The sequence below is a fragment of the Myotis yumanensis genome, unplaced genomic scaffold (assembly GCF_028538775.1).
Source record: "Myotis yumanensis isolate MYYU_CA2020_CCGP unplaced genomic scaffold, mMyoYum1.0.hap1 SCAF_5, whole genome shotgun sequence".
Lineage (NCBI taxonomy): Eukaryota > Metazoa > Chordata > Mammalia > Chiroptera > Vespertilionidae > Myotis > Myotis yumanensis.
The window spans coordinates 39,510,967-39,528,772 of NW_027223756.1; the positions used below are offsets into that span (position 1 = coordinate 39,510,967).

General features: G+C 36.9%; 1 protein-coding gene across 1 annotated transcript in view; it reads left to right on the top strand.

Moving 5' to 3' along the window:
- AFG2A (AFG2 AAA ATPase homolog A) overlaps nt 1-17,806 on the top strand; it is a 240,428-nt gene that overhangs the window by 174,210 nt on the left and 48,412 nt on the right. The gene's annotated exons all lie outside the window — the stretch shown is intronic.

Sequence of the window (17,806 nt, forward strand, 5' to 3'; positions counted from 1 at the left end):
AAGGTAGGTGTGACAAGGTGTCAGTTACTTTCAAAAAGTAAATAAATCACAGGCTTTGAGTTTCAATATAATAGTAAGGATCCAATGTCCTCACACGAGTTTCTCATTCCATGATTTTAAGTCATATTTTTTTGTAGTGAATGCTCTACCTTCAAAGTAAAACTTTTAAAAGGCATGGTTTAGAGAGCCAAGTACCCTGAGAGGAAGATTTTTAAGAATTCATAATGAAAGAACAATAAGCTGACTTTAATCAAATGAACCAAAAAAAACAACAACAAAGAAAATTGAAGATATATTTGAAATTTAATTTTTCATTGCCTATTATTACTTTTCTGAGAAAGTACATGAATACCCATTGAGATATGTGCTATTAATAAATGTGTGAGGGCATTCTCTTTCTCCACAAAATTATTTTTCCTGTTTTTATGTTTCATCAATTTTATCTTACTCATGATTACTATTTTTCAGAATATCAGGCAGTAATAAGTGGTATAATTCAGTAGTATGGATTAGATTATGAATTTTGGAATCAGTCTGTTTTGGTTCATATCCCACCTCTACTTAGTAGCTGATTGACCCTGGGCATTGGGTCATATATATTGTCCCAATATATAATTGGGACAAAATATTGTCTCACATATAAAATTATGATAGTAACAATACATACTTCATAGATTATGTAGCTTGTAAGATGATATTTATAAAGTATTTATCAGATAATGACTCAATAACTGTTAATTATTATATTGTTATAATCCTCACCTCTATAATCTCTATAGGACAAACTGAACACCTTTAATAGTTACAACAAATTTTACTAAATGAGACATTCAAAAAAGTATGTACGTAATAGTACTAAAAACATGGCTACCTCCATATGTTAGTACAATCGAAAGATCGATTTTGAATCAATGGAATACTTGGGGGGGGGGCAAAATGCATCTCTTATAGATAACGGCACTGAACACAAAAATATGTAACAATATAAAAATATAAATAAATAGAATAAACACAATTCATTCTCTAGTTACTAAATACCTACTATATGCTATGGAATACCTACTCTGTTCTCTTCAGGGAAAAGGCCCTGGGAGACATAAATAAGACAAACCATTGGTTCACGTTCAAGACCTTTTTCCTTTAAAAATGCATACAAACATAAAGTTTGTTTGTGTTTTCAAGGTGTTTCCCAATCCCTTGACATTCGTCCCAGAGCACCAGCATATGAATATCTTAACTATTTTTAAAACCTTCCATGGCATGCTTGGTGAAGGGAGAAGAATATTTTGTGACAAGTGCCAGTTTTATCAGCAAGCTAGAATGGGCCTTAGAAAGTGCTGGTAAAACAGAAGTAAGAACTGTAGGGAGAAATTAGTAGAGATCTTCAGTCCTTTGGACCCTGACCATCTAGTCCAGCAGATCATGAGGAGCTCCCTTTTGTTGAAATTGTCACAACAGTTGGAAACTAACAGTTGGAAACTAACCTTTTATACAGGGTGTGGCAAAAGTAGGTTGACAGTTGTGGGTATGGAAAACAGCATATTCTTGTGTTATTATTTATTAATATTATTTTCCATACAAACAACTGTGAACCTACTTTGCCCCACCTGTATGTGGTTTGACTATAGCTAAGAGTCAATGATAGTGATATATTTTTTTCACTTAACGTTGAGCAATATTTAGTCATTTAATAATTTTTTACACCCACACTAATAATCTTGTTTCTATGTTCAAATGAGTAATGGAATTGGCGGGACCATCCCGTGCTGGGGAGGGCAAGGGTGAGAGCCCATAGCGCCCCCCTCACCAGTCCTTCGCCACCCACCGCGGGCACTCAGAGTGCCCCACCGCCCACCTGCCAGGGGAAGGAGCACAGTGCAGCAGGCAGGAGGCTTCCACGCTCTCCTCTGGCGCCATGACAGGGCGGAGCTGCTGCATTGCACCAGAGATGGGGCGGAAGCGGGGACACGGAAGCGGGACGCGCCTGGAGAAGGCGGGACCAGCCCAAGATGACTCTAGGGTGGGTGGTGTCGTGCGATTTCACAGGCTGGGCTCCTAATGTAGGTGTGTGTGTGTATACACTGAGTCGCCAGATTATTATGACCACCTGACTTTTGTAGGCAAATTAGCTATAATTTTGCGCTGAAGTTGCTAGAGGGCCAAATCATTATAAATGTCTGAATAGCACAACATACCCAAGTATCGTTGCTGATCAAGTTCATCCTATCATGTTGATGGCGTATCCCAATGGAGATGGCTTCTTCCAACAAGACAATGCGCCATGCCACGGTGCTCGTATTGTGCAGGAGTGGTTTCAAGAACATGAAGAAGACTTTACCTTGCTTAGGTGGCCCCCACAATCACCAGATCTCAATCCAATTGAGCATTTGTGGGATGAAGTTAAAAGAGCCATCAGGCAGCTGGTTCCACAACCATCAAATCTCAGAACTGGACAGTGCCATTCATCAGGCATGGTGTCAGATTCCTCGCATAACCTTTCAACATCTTGTGGAGTCAATGCCAAGAAGAATTGCTGCAGTATTGAAGGCAAAAGATGGCCCAACGAATTACTGACGGGGTGGTCATAATTATCTGGCCACTCAGTGTGTGTGTGTGTGTGTGTGTGTGTGTGTGTGTGTGTGTGTGTATGAAAAGAAAAAACCTCAGACAGCTAACTGAAGTGAATAGTACTTTGTATGGAGGAGTAGTGAGTGACAGTATGTCCTACCTTCCCACCCATACCAGAACTTTTACCTTGAGATATGTGCACTTTTCCTGCCTCTTTTTTTAGGAATAATCACGTTTTTGATGTGTGTGTGTGTGTGCCTTGTCCAGAAATCAAACCAGTGACCTTTTAGTATACAGGACAGTTCTCGACCAACTGATCCACACTGGCAAGGACTATAAGTAATCATTTTTTTTTAGAAGTACTTTATGATAAACTTTGAGGGGTATAAAAATAAGTCAGACAGCCTTGGCCAGTGTGGCTCAATTGGTTGGGGTATCCTCCTGTGCACCAAATGGTTTCAGGTTCATTCCTGGTCGAGGCTAATACCTAGGTTGTGGATTTGATCCCCAGTCAGGTGCTCACGGGAGGCAAGCAATAGTTGTTTCCCTCACACATAAATGTTTCTCTCTCTTTTTCTTTCCCTCTATAAAATAAAGAAAAAAAGACAAGTTATCCTGGATTGCAGCATATAACTCTTCAGCATTTACATTCTTTTCTCTCCTTACATCCCCAGTTAGTTAATACTGAGCAGTAAACCCATGCAGACTTTTTCACTGACAAGGAAATGGTGTAACTGTTCACAGCTGTTGCTGCAGAGGTCAGCTGCAGCTCCCTCAGACTCCGGATCAAATTTGAGTTAATATCATTAGACTGCCTCTGCCTAAGATAATAAAATTTGAAGTCCTGTGTGTCAGGAGGACATGTGTGCAAGTACTTGAAGAAGTTTGTTTAAAGTATTTCCTTTTCAAAAAGCAGGAATTTCAAGAAGCAGGAGAGTAGGACCAGGATAGTATACTGGGGATTTTAGTTCAGTTTATTCCCCTGAGAAATTTTAGTTTTATTCAGTGGCTTGGTTGTTGCATACAATAATGACTCTTACAGAAAATATGAAACTGGAGAAATGAAGAAATTCATTTGCTGTTTGTACCGAATTGGGTATAGGTGTAATAAAAGTAGGCAACTGATACTAGGAAAAAGACAATTCTGCTTTATTAAGCTGAAATGAATCCTATCTCTTTCTATAGTTTGAAATGTTGAGAGATTTTTGTTATGATTATTTTGTTTAGAAAAGTTAGTTGTACAGATTTTGCCTTTAAGAACAACATTTTCATATCTCTCATCTCCATTCTCTAAGCTCCTTCAGGCCAGAGCAATATTGCTTATCTCTGATACATCCAGTACCAGGCTGATAAATATTTATTTAGTTGGCTAGTTAAGTAATTTTGCCTTTTAATACAGGTGATTTTAACTAACAGTAGTTTTTTTTTTAATTGATTTTTTTACAGAGAAAGGGAGAGGGATAGAGAGTTAGAAACATTGATGAGAGAGAAACATAGATTACCTGCCTCCTGCACACTCCCTACTGGGTATGTGTCTGCAACCAAGGTACATGCCCTTGACCGGAATCGAACCTGGGACCCTTGAGTCTGCAGGCTGACGCTCTATCCACTGAGCCAAACCAATTAGGGCAATTAACAGTAGTTTTACATACACACACATAGGCCTACATTCTATATTCTGCTGCTTCTAACTTCAGAAACTTGAGAATGGGAATATTTTTTGCTTCAGCAATTTAAAAGTTGTAGCATTAAGAGCAGAAATCATCCTAAATTGAGTGGGAATTGAAAGGAATGTAATATTAGGGGCTATGCTTCAGTTTGGATAGTTTTATTGCTATGTTGTATCTAATCTGTTGATAAATCCAACCAGTGAATTTTTACATCTGATACTGTATATTCCAGCTCTATAATTTCCACTTGATTTCTTTTATAGCTTCCATTTATCTCTTCTGAACTGTGCTTTCCTTTAAATCTTTAAATACACATATAGTAGCTGTTTCAAAGTCTGCTACTTCTAACACCTCTATGAGTTATGGTCTATTTCTATTGACTGCTTTTCCTTCTAATTATTCAGTTTTCTTATTAAAAAGATATCAGGTAAAACTGAGGACAGAGGAGATGGTACTGGAAGTTTGAAGAGAGAGAACATATGAGATGGTTGTCTAAGAGAGTGGGAAAGTAAATAGACAGGGAATACATAAAATGTTCTTTTCCTGAAGAAACCGAAATTAAGAAGAAAAAAAAAAAACACCTGTGGTGCCCTGACCGCTCATTGGTTAGAGTGTTGTTCTAATACTCCAAGTATGTGCCCTTGGGGTTGTTCAAGGATTAAACAAAATAATGTATGTTACTAGAACTAGCACAGTGTCTGGTATATAGAGTTTCTATTAAATAATTTTAAGTATTTGAGAAAATAATTATAGGCATTCAGTGCTATGTATAAACACCAAGTGCTATGGAAACATTTAGGAAGGGGAACATCTCACTTGTTCTGGGAGATTAGAGAAGGCTTCCCCTGAGTTATTGATTTTTCAAATGAATCTAAAGAGTGAATTGACTGTTAGCCAGAAAAAGAGAGAGTAGGGTACAGGAGATCATCCTACTCAGAGAGCTCAATGTTTGAAGACAGGTTGGACAGAGCAATGCATGTTCTATGCAAATGAAGATACTGAACTGACCTCAAGGAGCAATATTGAGGACTACAAAACAAAAATCCTGATTTTTCTACAAAAATCATTAAAGCAAAATTGCCTGTTTGAGACCTTTTATATCAACAGTACTTTTAAGTTTAATGTCTGAGGCAGTATTAATCCCATGACCACACATGAAAAATTTGTTAAAATGCTTTGTTAGAGAATGTAGTTGCAACTTGCAGACTCTTTAAAGATTCTAATATTCGGCTAGAGTTCCATTTTTCTCTTTTGCATTCTTACAAAGAAATCACTGCCCTTCCCCACCCCCAGAATAAATTTGAGATAATTCAGCTCTGTCAGAGCTGTGCTAACCTCTGTCATCCAGCTGTTCTGGTTATAATATTTTCCTTCCCTTTCCTTTCTCTCTCTCCTATTTTCTCAAACCTTCAAAAAAAGAGTTGAGGGGGGAGAAAAATCATCTCTCTTTTCATATTGATATTTAAGGTAGAGTAAATGTGGTTATAAAAGCATCAATCAACACAGCACTAACTTTCCAAGCCAAGTATTTGGGTTGGAACTCATGTCTCCCCAACTGCTTAAAAACAGGAAGTATTTCTGTTAAGTGGTAGGTAGCTCCCTATGGCTAGAAAGGAAGGTCTCTTTCATTTCTCTCTACATTTTTGAACAATAAAACAGGTTCTGCAGTTTCAAACATAGGGGCCAAATACTTGCATACACACATATATATATATACATAAATGCAAAATGGGTTTGCGTTGTGAATGTACACAGACGCACCAGTAAATATACCTTCAAAGGCTTTAAACATAGAATCTCTTTCAAAAGCCAGCCCAGGCACATCTTATTCAACAATTCAAGCAAAGCCCTGGGAGCTGTCAGGAACAGCCTATAGGTTTGGGCTCAGTGGTTAATTACCTGAGGAATCTGGTTCTATATTCCATTACATATAATTGTTCTCTTGTCTAAAGGTGTTTCTTTATTAAGCTTCCATTTTAAATGGGGGGAAATACACACATAACTTCCATTTCTGGTGTTTAGCCCTTCTTACAAGAAAGAGGAGAACTCATCATTGATGTTTCTATCTCTCTATCCCTCTCCCTTCCTCTCTGAAATCAAAAAAAATTTTAAAAAGAAAGAGGAGAACTAATACAATTCACTAGCAAAGTCAGGTTTACAGTCATTTTCCCCCGGTTTTTACTAAAACTTTACTAATATTTTCTTTTGCCTAGAAATGTGTCGTGGGATGGCAGTAGGAGTAATGGAGTGTAGCTTCATTGTTGAGATCTGGGGGTGTAGAATGGACCCTGTTTCTCATTCCAGCTTTACCACTAATGCCACTCTGACTGATGACAGCTACTTAACCTCCTATAAAGTGGGTAGAAGAATATCTCCTGAGTGTTCTTGTAAGGATTGCACAAATTGCCATAGTAAAGCACTTGTCACAATTTTGAACATATCATAGGAGCTCAGTACCTTATCATTACTAAGTTCTGCTTAATCTTGTATGACTTGACATGAATTGAACCTCTCTGGACCTCAGTCTTCTCAGCAAATGTGGGAGTTTAAAAATGGAAGAAATCCTCTAATAATACTATCCTGTGATTCTCTAATTCTCTTCATGTCAAATTAAGAAAAAATATCTTTGCTTTAGATAAAAATGATTCTTGCCCTCAGGACTGACAAAGCAAGACCCTGGCTTGTGTTTACAATGTAGTCTTTGTTTTACTTTGTGAGTATCTAGTAAGGTGTTTTCTGGTGTAGAGCTGAAGTAGACTCGAGTGAAACTACCAAGGGTCCAGTCCTGGCTTCGCCACTTACTGTGCGACTTTGGGCAGGTTACCTAACCTCTCTCTACCTCAGTTTTATTATTTGTTATCTGTGACACGTTACATTTTGATGAACTGTTGTTGTTGTTTATTTGGAAAAATATATATATCCCTTGAATAACTTAAAGTCCAGTGAACCATTAGGACATGAGAACAAATATTATGGTCTATGTAATATGTGCAGTAGATGTGTGAACTGTGTTTAGAAGTAATATAGAGGGGAAAATAAATATTCCTTTGTTTTATGCAGATGTGATTTGAAGGAAGAGCTAGAATTTGCCTGGAATGCATGGCAGAGGGTTGGGTGGAGTGATGTTCAGACAGAAATCAGCATGTGCAGAGAGCCACAGGGGTAGAAAGGGTGTGCTTTCAGGGAACTAAAGGGAGTTCTGTGTTGGTAGAACATACAGGGCACTGAGAGGTCAAACGCTAGGAGAGGATCCTGGAGCAGTAAGCAGGGGACAAGATAGTTCCTTCCCCCACCACCACCCTGAACCTCTAACCCTGTTAAGAACCTATGAGTTTATTTATATTTAAGTGTTATAAAAGTCAATGTACAAGGTGTGGCAAAAGTAGGCTGACAGTTGTGAGTATGTGAAACATGAGTTTATTCTTGCATTATTATGTATTAATTATTGTATTTTCCATATGAACAACAGTAAATCTCCTTTTGCTTCACCCTATCTACATGTAAGGAAGCCCCCTCCTACCTCATGAAGAACTTTTTAAAGCAAATTCTATAGAGATACTTGAAAGATTAATTGCAATGTTTTCCGCTTTCCTCTTATCAAAAAGCAGATTCACTGTTTATAAGAGGAAGAATTAGGATTAGTTCTAGATAAATACTGTTTTGGCTTTGGAAAAGGGCCCTTTATTTATTTTTGTATTTAAGTATAGTTATATTAGTTTCAGGTGTCCAATAAATTGAAGTGGATGAAGAATATATAATTCTAGCAAAAGAACTTTGGAGTGTGTGTGTATGTGTGTTGAATTGTTTTCTTCACCTTTTTGTGCTCATCATCAAGCGCTGCCATTTATTGTGGCCCAGCGTCCTCAACAGCTGTCATGCAATGTGTCAAGTCTTTTCTTGCTCAGCGCCACAGGCTGTTACAGAGCTTAGCAAGCCCCACGTTAGACAGGTAGCCTACAGACTGATGGATTGGTTTGTGTTAATACAAACACAGGCTCAGGTGTTGTCATACAGAAACCCTTTTTTATTTTTTTATTATTTATTTGATTTCTTTTTACAATTAAATTTATTGGGATGAAATTGGTCAACATGATCATATAGGTTTCAGGTGTGGGTTTCTATGTTACAAGATCTGTATATTGTACTATGTGCCCACCACCCAGTCAAATCTCCTGTCACCTCACTTCCCCTGTCCTCTTCCCTCTGGCAAACATACTGCTGATTATGTTCAAGAGATAAACCCTTTTTTAAAGAATTATTTTGCAAAGGACAAAGAACATTGTAACGCTAGCATCTAATCCTGTGCCTGGCACATAGGAGATACTCAGCAGATGCTTACAGAATTGAACTTCTCTGTGAATCTTGAACAGAGCACTGAAAGCTCCCTCAATTCCAGGAGTAACTGAGTATTTCAGTAGCTGTAATACAATTGGAAATGTTGTTTAAAAAGACTTTCCAGCAGTTGCAAAATATAATCATGGCATATGGTAAGATCCAGATTTTTGGCAAGAATCATTCTCTTTGCAGAATACAAATACAAATATATCTAAAAGAAACCCTGCTTTATCTTTTATCTTCCTTTGCTGAGGAGAGGCATTGTCAATAAGTTGAACACTTTCGGCAGATCTACTTCAAAGATATCTCTTCAATCGTCCTTTTCAGTCTCACTGCCTCTGTTATATTCGTGATCTAATTTAAGGCTCAAGGTTGTCCTAGCTTTCTTTTTTTTTTTTTTTTTTTTAAATTTATTGGGGTGACATCTATACTAACAAAAGGGTAATATGCTAATTAGACCGGACGTCCTTCCGGACAAAGCCACGGTGGTGGGGGCCAAGGCAGAGGTAGTTAGGGGCTGGCAGAGGAGAGCAGTTAAGGTTGACCATGTCAGCAGGGGAGAGCAGTTAGGGGCAACCAGGCCAGCAGGGTAGAGCAGTTAGGCATGAGCAGGCTGTCAGGGGAGAGCGGTTAGGGGCGACCAGCAGGCAGAGTGGTTTGGGCAATCAGGCAGGCAGGCAGGTGAGTGGTTAGGAGCCGGCAGTCCTGGATTGCAAGAGGGATGTCCGACTGCCAGTTTAGGCCCAATCCCTGGCAGTCAGACAGTCCCTGAGGGGTCCCGGATTAGAGAGGGTACAGGCCTGGCTGAGGGATTAAACCGCCCTCCCCCCGCCCCTGCACAAATTTCATGCACCAGGCCTCTAGTTGGTTAATAATATCATATAGGTTTCAATTGTACATTTCTGTGATACATGATCTGTATATTGCATTGTGTGCCCACCACCCAAAATCAAACCATCTTTGTCAACATCTATCTGGGCCCCTTTACCCTAGCTTTCTTTTTTTAAACAAATTTTTTAAAATAGATTTTTATTGATTTCAGAGAGGAAGGAAGAGGGAGAGATAGAAACATCAATGATGAGAGAGAATCATTGATCAGCTGCCTCCTGCACACCCCTTACTGGGGTTGAGCCCACAACCTGGGCATGTGCCCTTGACTGGAATCGAACCTGGGACCCTGGTCGAACATGGGACCCTTCAGTCTATAGGCTGACGCTCTATCCACTGAACCAAATGAGCTAGGGCTACCCTATCTTTCTAACTGGACGTTCCACTTCATTCCTGTGCTACCTACACTGCTTCAGAATTGTTTATTTTCTTAAACAGAAAATCGGGCCTGTCCTTCACCTGATTAGAAACCTCCACAATTTCCTATGGACCATGAGACAAAGACCCAAGACCTTGGAATTCCCCACCATATATAAAATAACTGGACCTGGGTGTTTTATTTTACTTCATTTCATTTACCTTCATGTGCCCATGCTTCAAGAATCCTCCACCAGTGATTCCCAACCGTTTTCATGACCTGTCACATATGGAATACTAAACAGAAAAGGTTGCTGTCTGACTATGAGAGCCTCTGGCCTCTCTGGGCTTCTGGAGCTCTGGAGAGCTGAGGGAAGCACTGTCCCAGCACACCTGTGATCCATCCAGGTGCTGCCTCCTAAGGTCGGCCTCCCAGTGTGACTACATAAACCTTTGCCTGCCCAGGAATGGTTAGTGCATTGCTGCCCCTTTAGTTCTTTGTACATAGTATTCCCTCTACCTTTGCCCAATGTCTCAGTCTGGTAAATTTCCTTCTTATCTCTCAAGGCCCAGCTCATTTGGATCAGGGAAAGGTTTCTAGATTTTTTAAGGACATTTGAAATTCCTTGTTTCCAAAGTCTTAAATCAGTTCATCTCATCTCTTAGAAATTCTCACTTTTTATTTTCTAAACCAGTTAAATAACTTAATTTTAAGGTTAGACAGTTACCTACGGCACTAATAATAATTTTATAATTTTTTAAAATACAAATAAAATTCTCATTCCTTGGCTTTTTGGAAACCAGTTCTTTCCTCCATATACTCCATGGTATCAAATAGACCCATTTCCAAAGGGTTACTTATTTAAAGGATGATGTGTGTAGTACAAATTACATTATTTCTACTTAGTTATACTATAAAATTAAAAGATCTCAAATGATTTTTTTGTGAAAAGGTTTACTAAGCTAAAAGCTGTAAGAGAAGAATTACAAAAGTTAGTTTCCTTGTTTAACAGAGCCTATTGCTTAAGAATAATTTAGCTTGATCTCTGACAGCATCCTCGCTTAATTATTTCTGCATTTCTAAAAACGTTTTATGTATGCATTAGGTAAATATTGCTGGGTTTAGCTCATTAAATGATTGGCCTTCAGTATTGCAGCATCCATCAGGTTGCAATTTGATTTTCTCGTCACCCTGAAATTCTTAAAGTAGAAATTATTCATGTACTTTTTCATCTTTTTTACTACTGTCTTAGCCTGTTGGTTAAAACTTACTGCATTTAACTCTTTATCCGTTGACTCTTCTTCACTTTTAATGTGTTCTTAAAGGTAAGGACCAAGTCATGTGCTTTTTTTGTATAGCTAATAGTACAAAAAAGTTGATCAGTTGATATTTCTAGTTACTTTTAAATATGTGGATATTATAGGATTTTGTTATTCAAATTTTATATAAAACCTGTTTCTGTTTTCTAATATCTGTTCAACAGATAATTCCTCCAACTCAAGTACAATTTATATTCTTTTTCATTAACCCAAAAGTAATACTAATATAACGAAGAGTGTTCCTTACCTGCCAGGGCTTACATGATTTTTACTATATGTTACTTACTTTATTCTAAAGCTAATCTCCCTTCAGTTTAATTAAACTTTTAGAGATTACTAATTTATATAAAAGACATTATGAAATTGTATTCCTGAAACATTGAGAATTTAAGCCTTAAAAGATAGCAGCTAAAGTGAAATAAGCCTGACAGAGAAAATCAAATACTATATGGTATCACTTATATGTGAAATCTTAAAAAATAAGATAAAAAGGCCAGTTTTATAAAAACAATAGAATGATGGTTGCCAGGAACCATAGGAAGTGGGAAATGGAGACATGTTGGTCAAAGAGTACAAATTTTTAGATATGAGTAAGTTCTGAGGATTGAATGTTCAACATAGTGACTATAGTTGATAACATGGTGTTACGTACTTGAAATGTGCTGAGAGTAGATCTCGTATTTTCACCACACAAAAAAGAGTTAACTATGTTGGCCATGTAATTATCTTGATGTTGATAGTCATTTTACAATGTGTATATGTATCAGATCATCACATTGTATACCTTAAATTTGTACAGTTATATGTATCAATTCCTCAATAAAACTGGAAATAGATAAATAAATATTTTAAAAGTTAGCAGCTGAAGTCGAAGATGTGAAACATTTCTAGACATCAACTATGTCCATCTATATGCTGAGTGATCTGGATCAACAGCATGTAGAGATTTAATAAATACAGGTGTGTTCTATGGCTTCCTCTCTTAGTGATCCCTCGATCAGATTTCTGTTGAAAAGAGCGAGCAGTTAACTAGCATTCCCTGTATTCATAGGGCTCAGTTAAGTGCTAGGGATAAGTACGATATATAGGAACAATAATAGTGATGATGACATGTAAAGTGAAGCATACATGCCATGTGCCAAACACTGTGCTCAGCACTTTATATAGGTTATATCATTCAATTTATACATTCATCCTCTGAGTAAATACTAGGACTGTTAAGGATTTTAATTACCAGTAGGTTTAAATGATTTGTCTGAGAAAAAAAAAGAAATAAAGAAAAAACAAACAAAAAATAAATAAATAAAAATAAATGATTTGTGTAGACAATAGCTAATGAATAGTGGAGCTAGAATTTTAACCCAGTTTAATTTTAACCCCTTCAGTCAATTCTTTTGCCCTTGCTTTTAACCTGTATGCCATATTACAGGTTACATACTTGAAAGAGTCATAGAAGTTTATATAAAAGAGAAAACGATTAAGCTGAGACTTGAACAAGAGGAGGAGCTTGCTGGATAGCTAAGAAGATAAAATATCATTCTGAGCAGAGAAAAGGATATGTAAGGCAAGGAGGTGGAAGATATCCTAGTGGGTTTGCCAATTGAGTGGTTAGGTGCACTGGGAGCCATAGGTTGAGAAAGAAGTAGCTGCAGATAAGGTCGGAAAGTTACACCAAAATTAGGCAGGCTCAAAGTACCATGCTTGAATTTGACTTTTCTCCTTGAGGGTGCCATTCATTAATGGTTAGAAAATAGGAAGTTACAGCATTTTCAGTTAGAATGATCACTTTAGCAGTGATGCGGACAGAGGGAGAGAGAAGAAGGAAAGAATAAAGCTGCAGGCAGAAAAATTTCTAGCCATGGCAGCTAAAATATTTTAAATGAGATTGCCTTGGCTTGACTTTGTTGAGTAAACATTTACTGAGTGCCTTGTCTGCGCCATTGCTGAGTTTACAGTGTGGAATAAAACAATATATACCTTCCATTACATATAGCCTACAATCTGGTGGGAAAGTCATGCGTTAAAGAAACACAAGTATATAATAAAGAAGATGGAGAATAAATGAACGTTTCAAAAGGGGTATCATGAACCACACATGTTAATCAGTTGAATTTAGTAGGAGAGAGAGATGCCTAGAATAAGTTAAAGGTTTTTTTGAAATAAATCAGAACTGTTACCAAGGATTCACCTTTCTCCCCAGTTTCTGGAACTATTTTCTCTATGAATCATGAGACATTGATACGTGTTTTATTGGAGCAAAATATAAAGACTCAGTGCTGCTTTTCTTTTCTAGAGGAAGATACTCCCCACACTTACATACACACCCTGTTGATCATTTTAAATGAATGACAGCCATAGAACCTGCTTTTTCTGTGTCTGTTTTAATACTTTGGTCTGAACAAGTATTTCTATGCTAATTAAATTAGATTTGAACATTGTTAGAATAAGAAATTACAGGTATTAAATTTCAGAATCTCTTAAAACAAGCCCCGTAACTGTGGTATATGGTTGGATCAATAAGAATCCTGAATGTGAAATACCAGAAATGCTTTTGAGTTCTTTTTTGTGAAGGTCAGAAGGAAAAAAAGTTAATAGTATTCGTTCAATTAATTAGTACAATTAGATAAATAGAACACTTTTCAGTAATGACCATGTGATATAAGCTGTGGGCATGACATTTGGTAAGATACTGCATTGGAGTCTTAGAATTGGGGCTGGAAGGTCATCAAATACCACGCTTTCTTAGTCTGGGGTGCACGAGCAGATTTCAGGTGAACTCCATGGAATTATTTATAAAATTGTGTGAAGATGTTTTGTCATCTGTGTAATTTAAGGGTAATTCTTGTCAGATGCACATAGGCTTCTCTTATTAAAAAGCCATCTTCATTTTCACACATGAGGAACAGGCTGATAGAGGTCTTGAATAAGTTCTCTTGAAAAGGCAGTTTTCCTTATGATTTTTCTAAAAATAGAGTTTTCATGTAGAGGCCACAGTATCTGTGATCTTGGGGCCAGAGGGGTCAGAGTGTTAGGAAGCCTTGGCTTGGTTTCTCATTGAGAGCTGTCTTGTGGTGATTTTAAAATAACAGAATCTGCCATCATTCAGAACCTGCCATCATTCTTCCACCCTAATATCTCAGGGCAGTATTTTAAAAGAAATTCTAGGTTCTACAGGAAGGAAAGCTCTGTTTTTAAGCTCACTTTCACTGACAAGATCGGGCCAGAAAAAGCTTAGCTGGCTGTTGGCCCAGACAACATTATGGTCATTGAAGAGTGCTCAGCCTTGCACTATCCGGGTACCAGGGGCAAAAGCACAGATGCATGCTGAGTGTTGTTCCAGTGACTTAGCTATGTCCTTTGCTGTGTTGTTCTTTCAGCTATTAGAAAGGGAAGTTTAAATGACCCAGAACATGACTTTTTCTAGAAGGGTGAGAAGGATAACTTCAACTTGATAAAAAAATAAACCAAGTTATTCACAGCTGTATCCCAAGCCACTAAAACAAGGTCTAGCACATAGTAGATGTATAATACTTTTTTGATGAAATAATTATTCACATTTATTTTGTTATCCATGTCATTTCAGAATAAGAACATTTTTCATTTGTCCATTGATAGAATTGCATATTGTACTGGAAGGATAGTAAAGTACTAGTAAAAAAGGACTGATTCAACTTTGAGACTCCTGATTTCAGCCCACTTTTCTGCCATTTATTGTGTGAACTTGGGCCTCATTATCTTTTTCCTAATGGAGTATGATAATATCTACTTCACAGGATTTGGAGAACTATTAAGTGAAATATAGTATGTGAGAAGTGCTTGATAGATTCTTAAGGGCTATTTAATATTAATGTTATTTGTCTTAGATAACATTTTTAATAATTTGAAAATATGTATTTACTGGAGTCATTCTAATTTCCTGAATCATGCATTTGCTTTAGGTGGGAAGCTGTGATCCCCATGACTGAATTCTGTGACATTGTACATTTCAAGGAAGCCAATCATATGTGTCACTTCCTCCCAATGGACTGATGCTAGGGTTGGGGAAGAGTCTACAAATAATTAAAGCATTTATTTTTTAAACAAAGGGAATATATTTACTACATATTTGTTAGTTGACTTGCTATTTTTGTTTATAACTTAAAAATTAACAGTTATCTGGTAGACACTCGTCATGTTCTAGGTATTGGAACATGTGCAAAACCTATACAATAGCATTTTCCAAAATGAGAATGAAATATTAGTTTTTGAGATGTTCTATGATTAGAATTTTGGAATTTGGGATAGAATTTCTATAGACTACTGCAGTCCTCTCCTGCAGATTTTTCATAGCCAATCTATTTGGAATTCTAAACATGACATGATAAGATAAATTTAAAAATAAAAAATAAAGATAATTCTTCCTGGATTTATATATTTCTAATTTTTCTCTTTCTTTTATAGGCACACTAATGTTAGGATGATAAAATTGTCAGTAAATACTATTTCTCACACCTATTTGTAAGATACCAGCTAGCCTGCCACAAATAGATTACCCTATTTGTAAGCTAACCAGCCAGCCTGCCACAATGTCATGGAGACTGGCAAAAGACATGAAACTCCTGTGTCAGAGACAGCAGACAATTTATCGTGTTCCCTAAGAACTAATTTCCACAGAGCAATTATATTAGGTTTTGATGTTTGCATTTTCTGTAATGTTTTATGTATGGTCCCAGGTATATTTTCAGGGTCTTGTTTTTTGGTTTTCTTTTTTCTTCTTCTTTTCTTTTGTTTGTTTAATTAGAAGTTGTTCATGCCTAGTTCTTACTTTCCTTAGTTTCGGTATTTACTTCTATGGCATCTTCTTTCTGTATTCTTCACTCTAAAAAGGGTAGATATAGAAATGTGCTATTTTTAACTATTTATAAGTGAGTGTCTCTTAAAGCTTCAGGAAATGCCATTTCTGATTATGCCAGCAACAAGAGTAATTTTTTGGAGGTGGAAGAAGGCTACATTTTGGGAGTGTTTCATTTACAAAGCTCTTCATTTGTTCCTGAATATTCAGTTTTCTATCTTATGTCATTTTCCTTCAATCTGAGTATCTTTCTTAAGCATTTTCTGTGGTGGTTTTCTTTGTCTGACAATGACTTAATTTTTTTTTTCATTATTGAAGGATATTTCCACTGGGAATAGAATTCTAGGATGACGTTTTTTGTTCTCCCTGCACTTTGAAGATGTTGTTCCACTGGTTTCCGCTCTCCATTGTTTAGATTGAGAGTCATTAGTGATTCAAACCATTGTTCCCTGTATTCATTCTGGCAGCTTCAAGATTTTCTTTATCTTTGGTTTTCAGTAGTTGCACTATGATAATATTTTTAATCATTTGAAAATATGTTTACTGGAGTCATTGGTACTAAGAAATAGCATAAGATAGATATAGGTGAAATTGGGATAAAAGTTCTCATCCTTTTCCTTGGGCACTTTTCAAGTGGATGTGGTCAGGTGTGGTTTTCTTTGTATTTAATATGCTTGAGATTCACTGAGCTTCTTAATGATCTAAATTCATTTATTTACCAATTTGAGGAAAGTTTTGGCTCTTTTCTCATGAAATATTTTTCTGCCTCATCTTTTTCAGTTCCTTTTGGGACTCCAATTCATGTATGTTAGACCTTTAGATATTGTCTCTCCTACAAGAGTGATCTTTTAATGTAAGTCTTACCTTTTCAACCTTCATACTTAAAACCTGCTAGTAGCTTCTCATTACAAGAAGAATGCCATTCAGACTCTGTACCATGTCTTGTAAAGCCTCTGATCTACCCATAAATATCTGCCTGACCTCATTTCCTACCTCTTTTCTCTCTACTCACTGTTTCTACCACATTCGGGTTATTCTTTCCCAGGAACATACCAGTCATTCTGCCCATTGCACTGATGTTCTCTTTATCCTGAATGCTCTTCTCCCAGATCTTTGTATGGCTGACTCCTTTGGGCATCTGCATCAGTTACCTCCCCAGAGAGGCTTTCTCTCACAACTAAAAAGCTACCCATCCCTCTACACACACACCACACACACACACACACACACACACACACACTTTGACCTGTTGGCTCTTTTAATATCTATCTTTTGCTATTTCCTGGTACCAAGAACAATGTCTGGTATGAAATGCATGCTCAATAAATATTTTATATAGATGAATTTATTAGCTCTAAGATAATTTAGACATTAGCCTCCAATAAAATATGCGGAACATTTATTTGGCTACAACAGTTCTAGAAGTAGTCTTTTATCAGAGCTATGTTTATTTTAGGGCTCTCTGAAGGAGCTTAACTCATATTCTAAGTTACTACAGGAAGTTACAATGAATATCTTTTGATACGATGAATGCAAGTCATATTTGCATTCCCCTAAAAGACAATAGTCATCTTTTACTAAACTAACAGTTGCTGAGGAAATATTGCTTTTCTATTTTCAAAAGTAGCCTGAATATTGTTTATTGATTTGAATCTTTAAAATAGATTGTAGAATCTATAGTAGGTGTTTTCTTTTATTTTTTTCTAGATATAAACTTTATTTTATTTTCTTCTCTGTGTTTTTATTTTTTTTAATTTTTTAAATAATTTTTTTTCTTTATTGATTAAGGTATTACATATGTGTCCTTATCCCTCCATTGCCGCCACCCCCCCACACT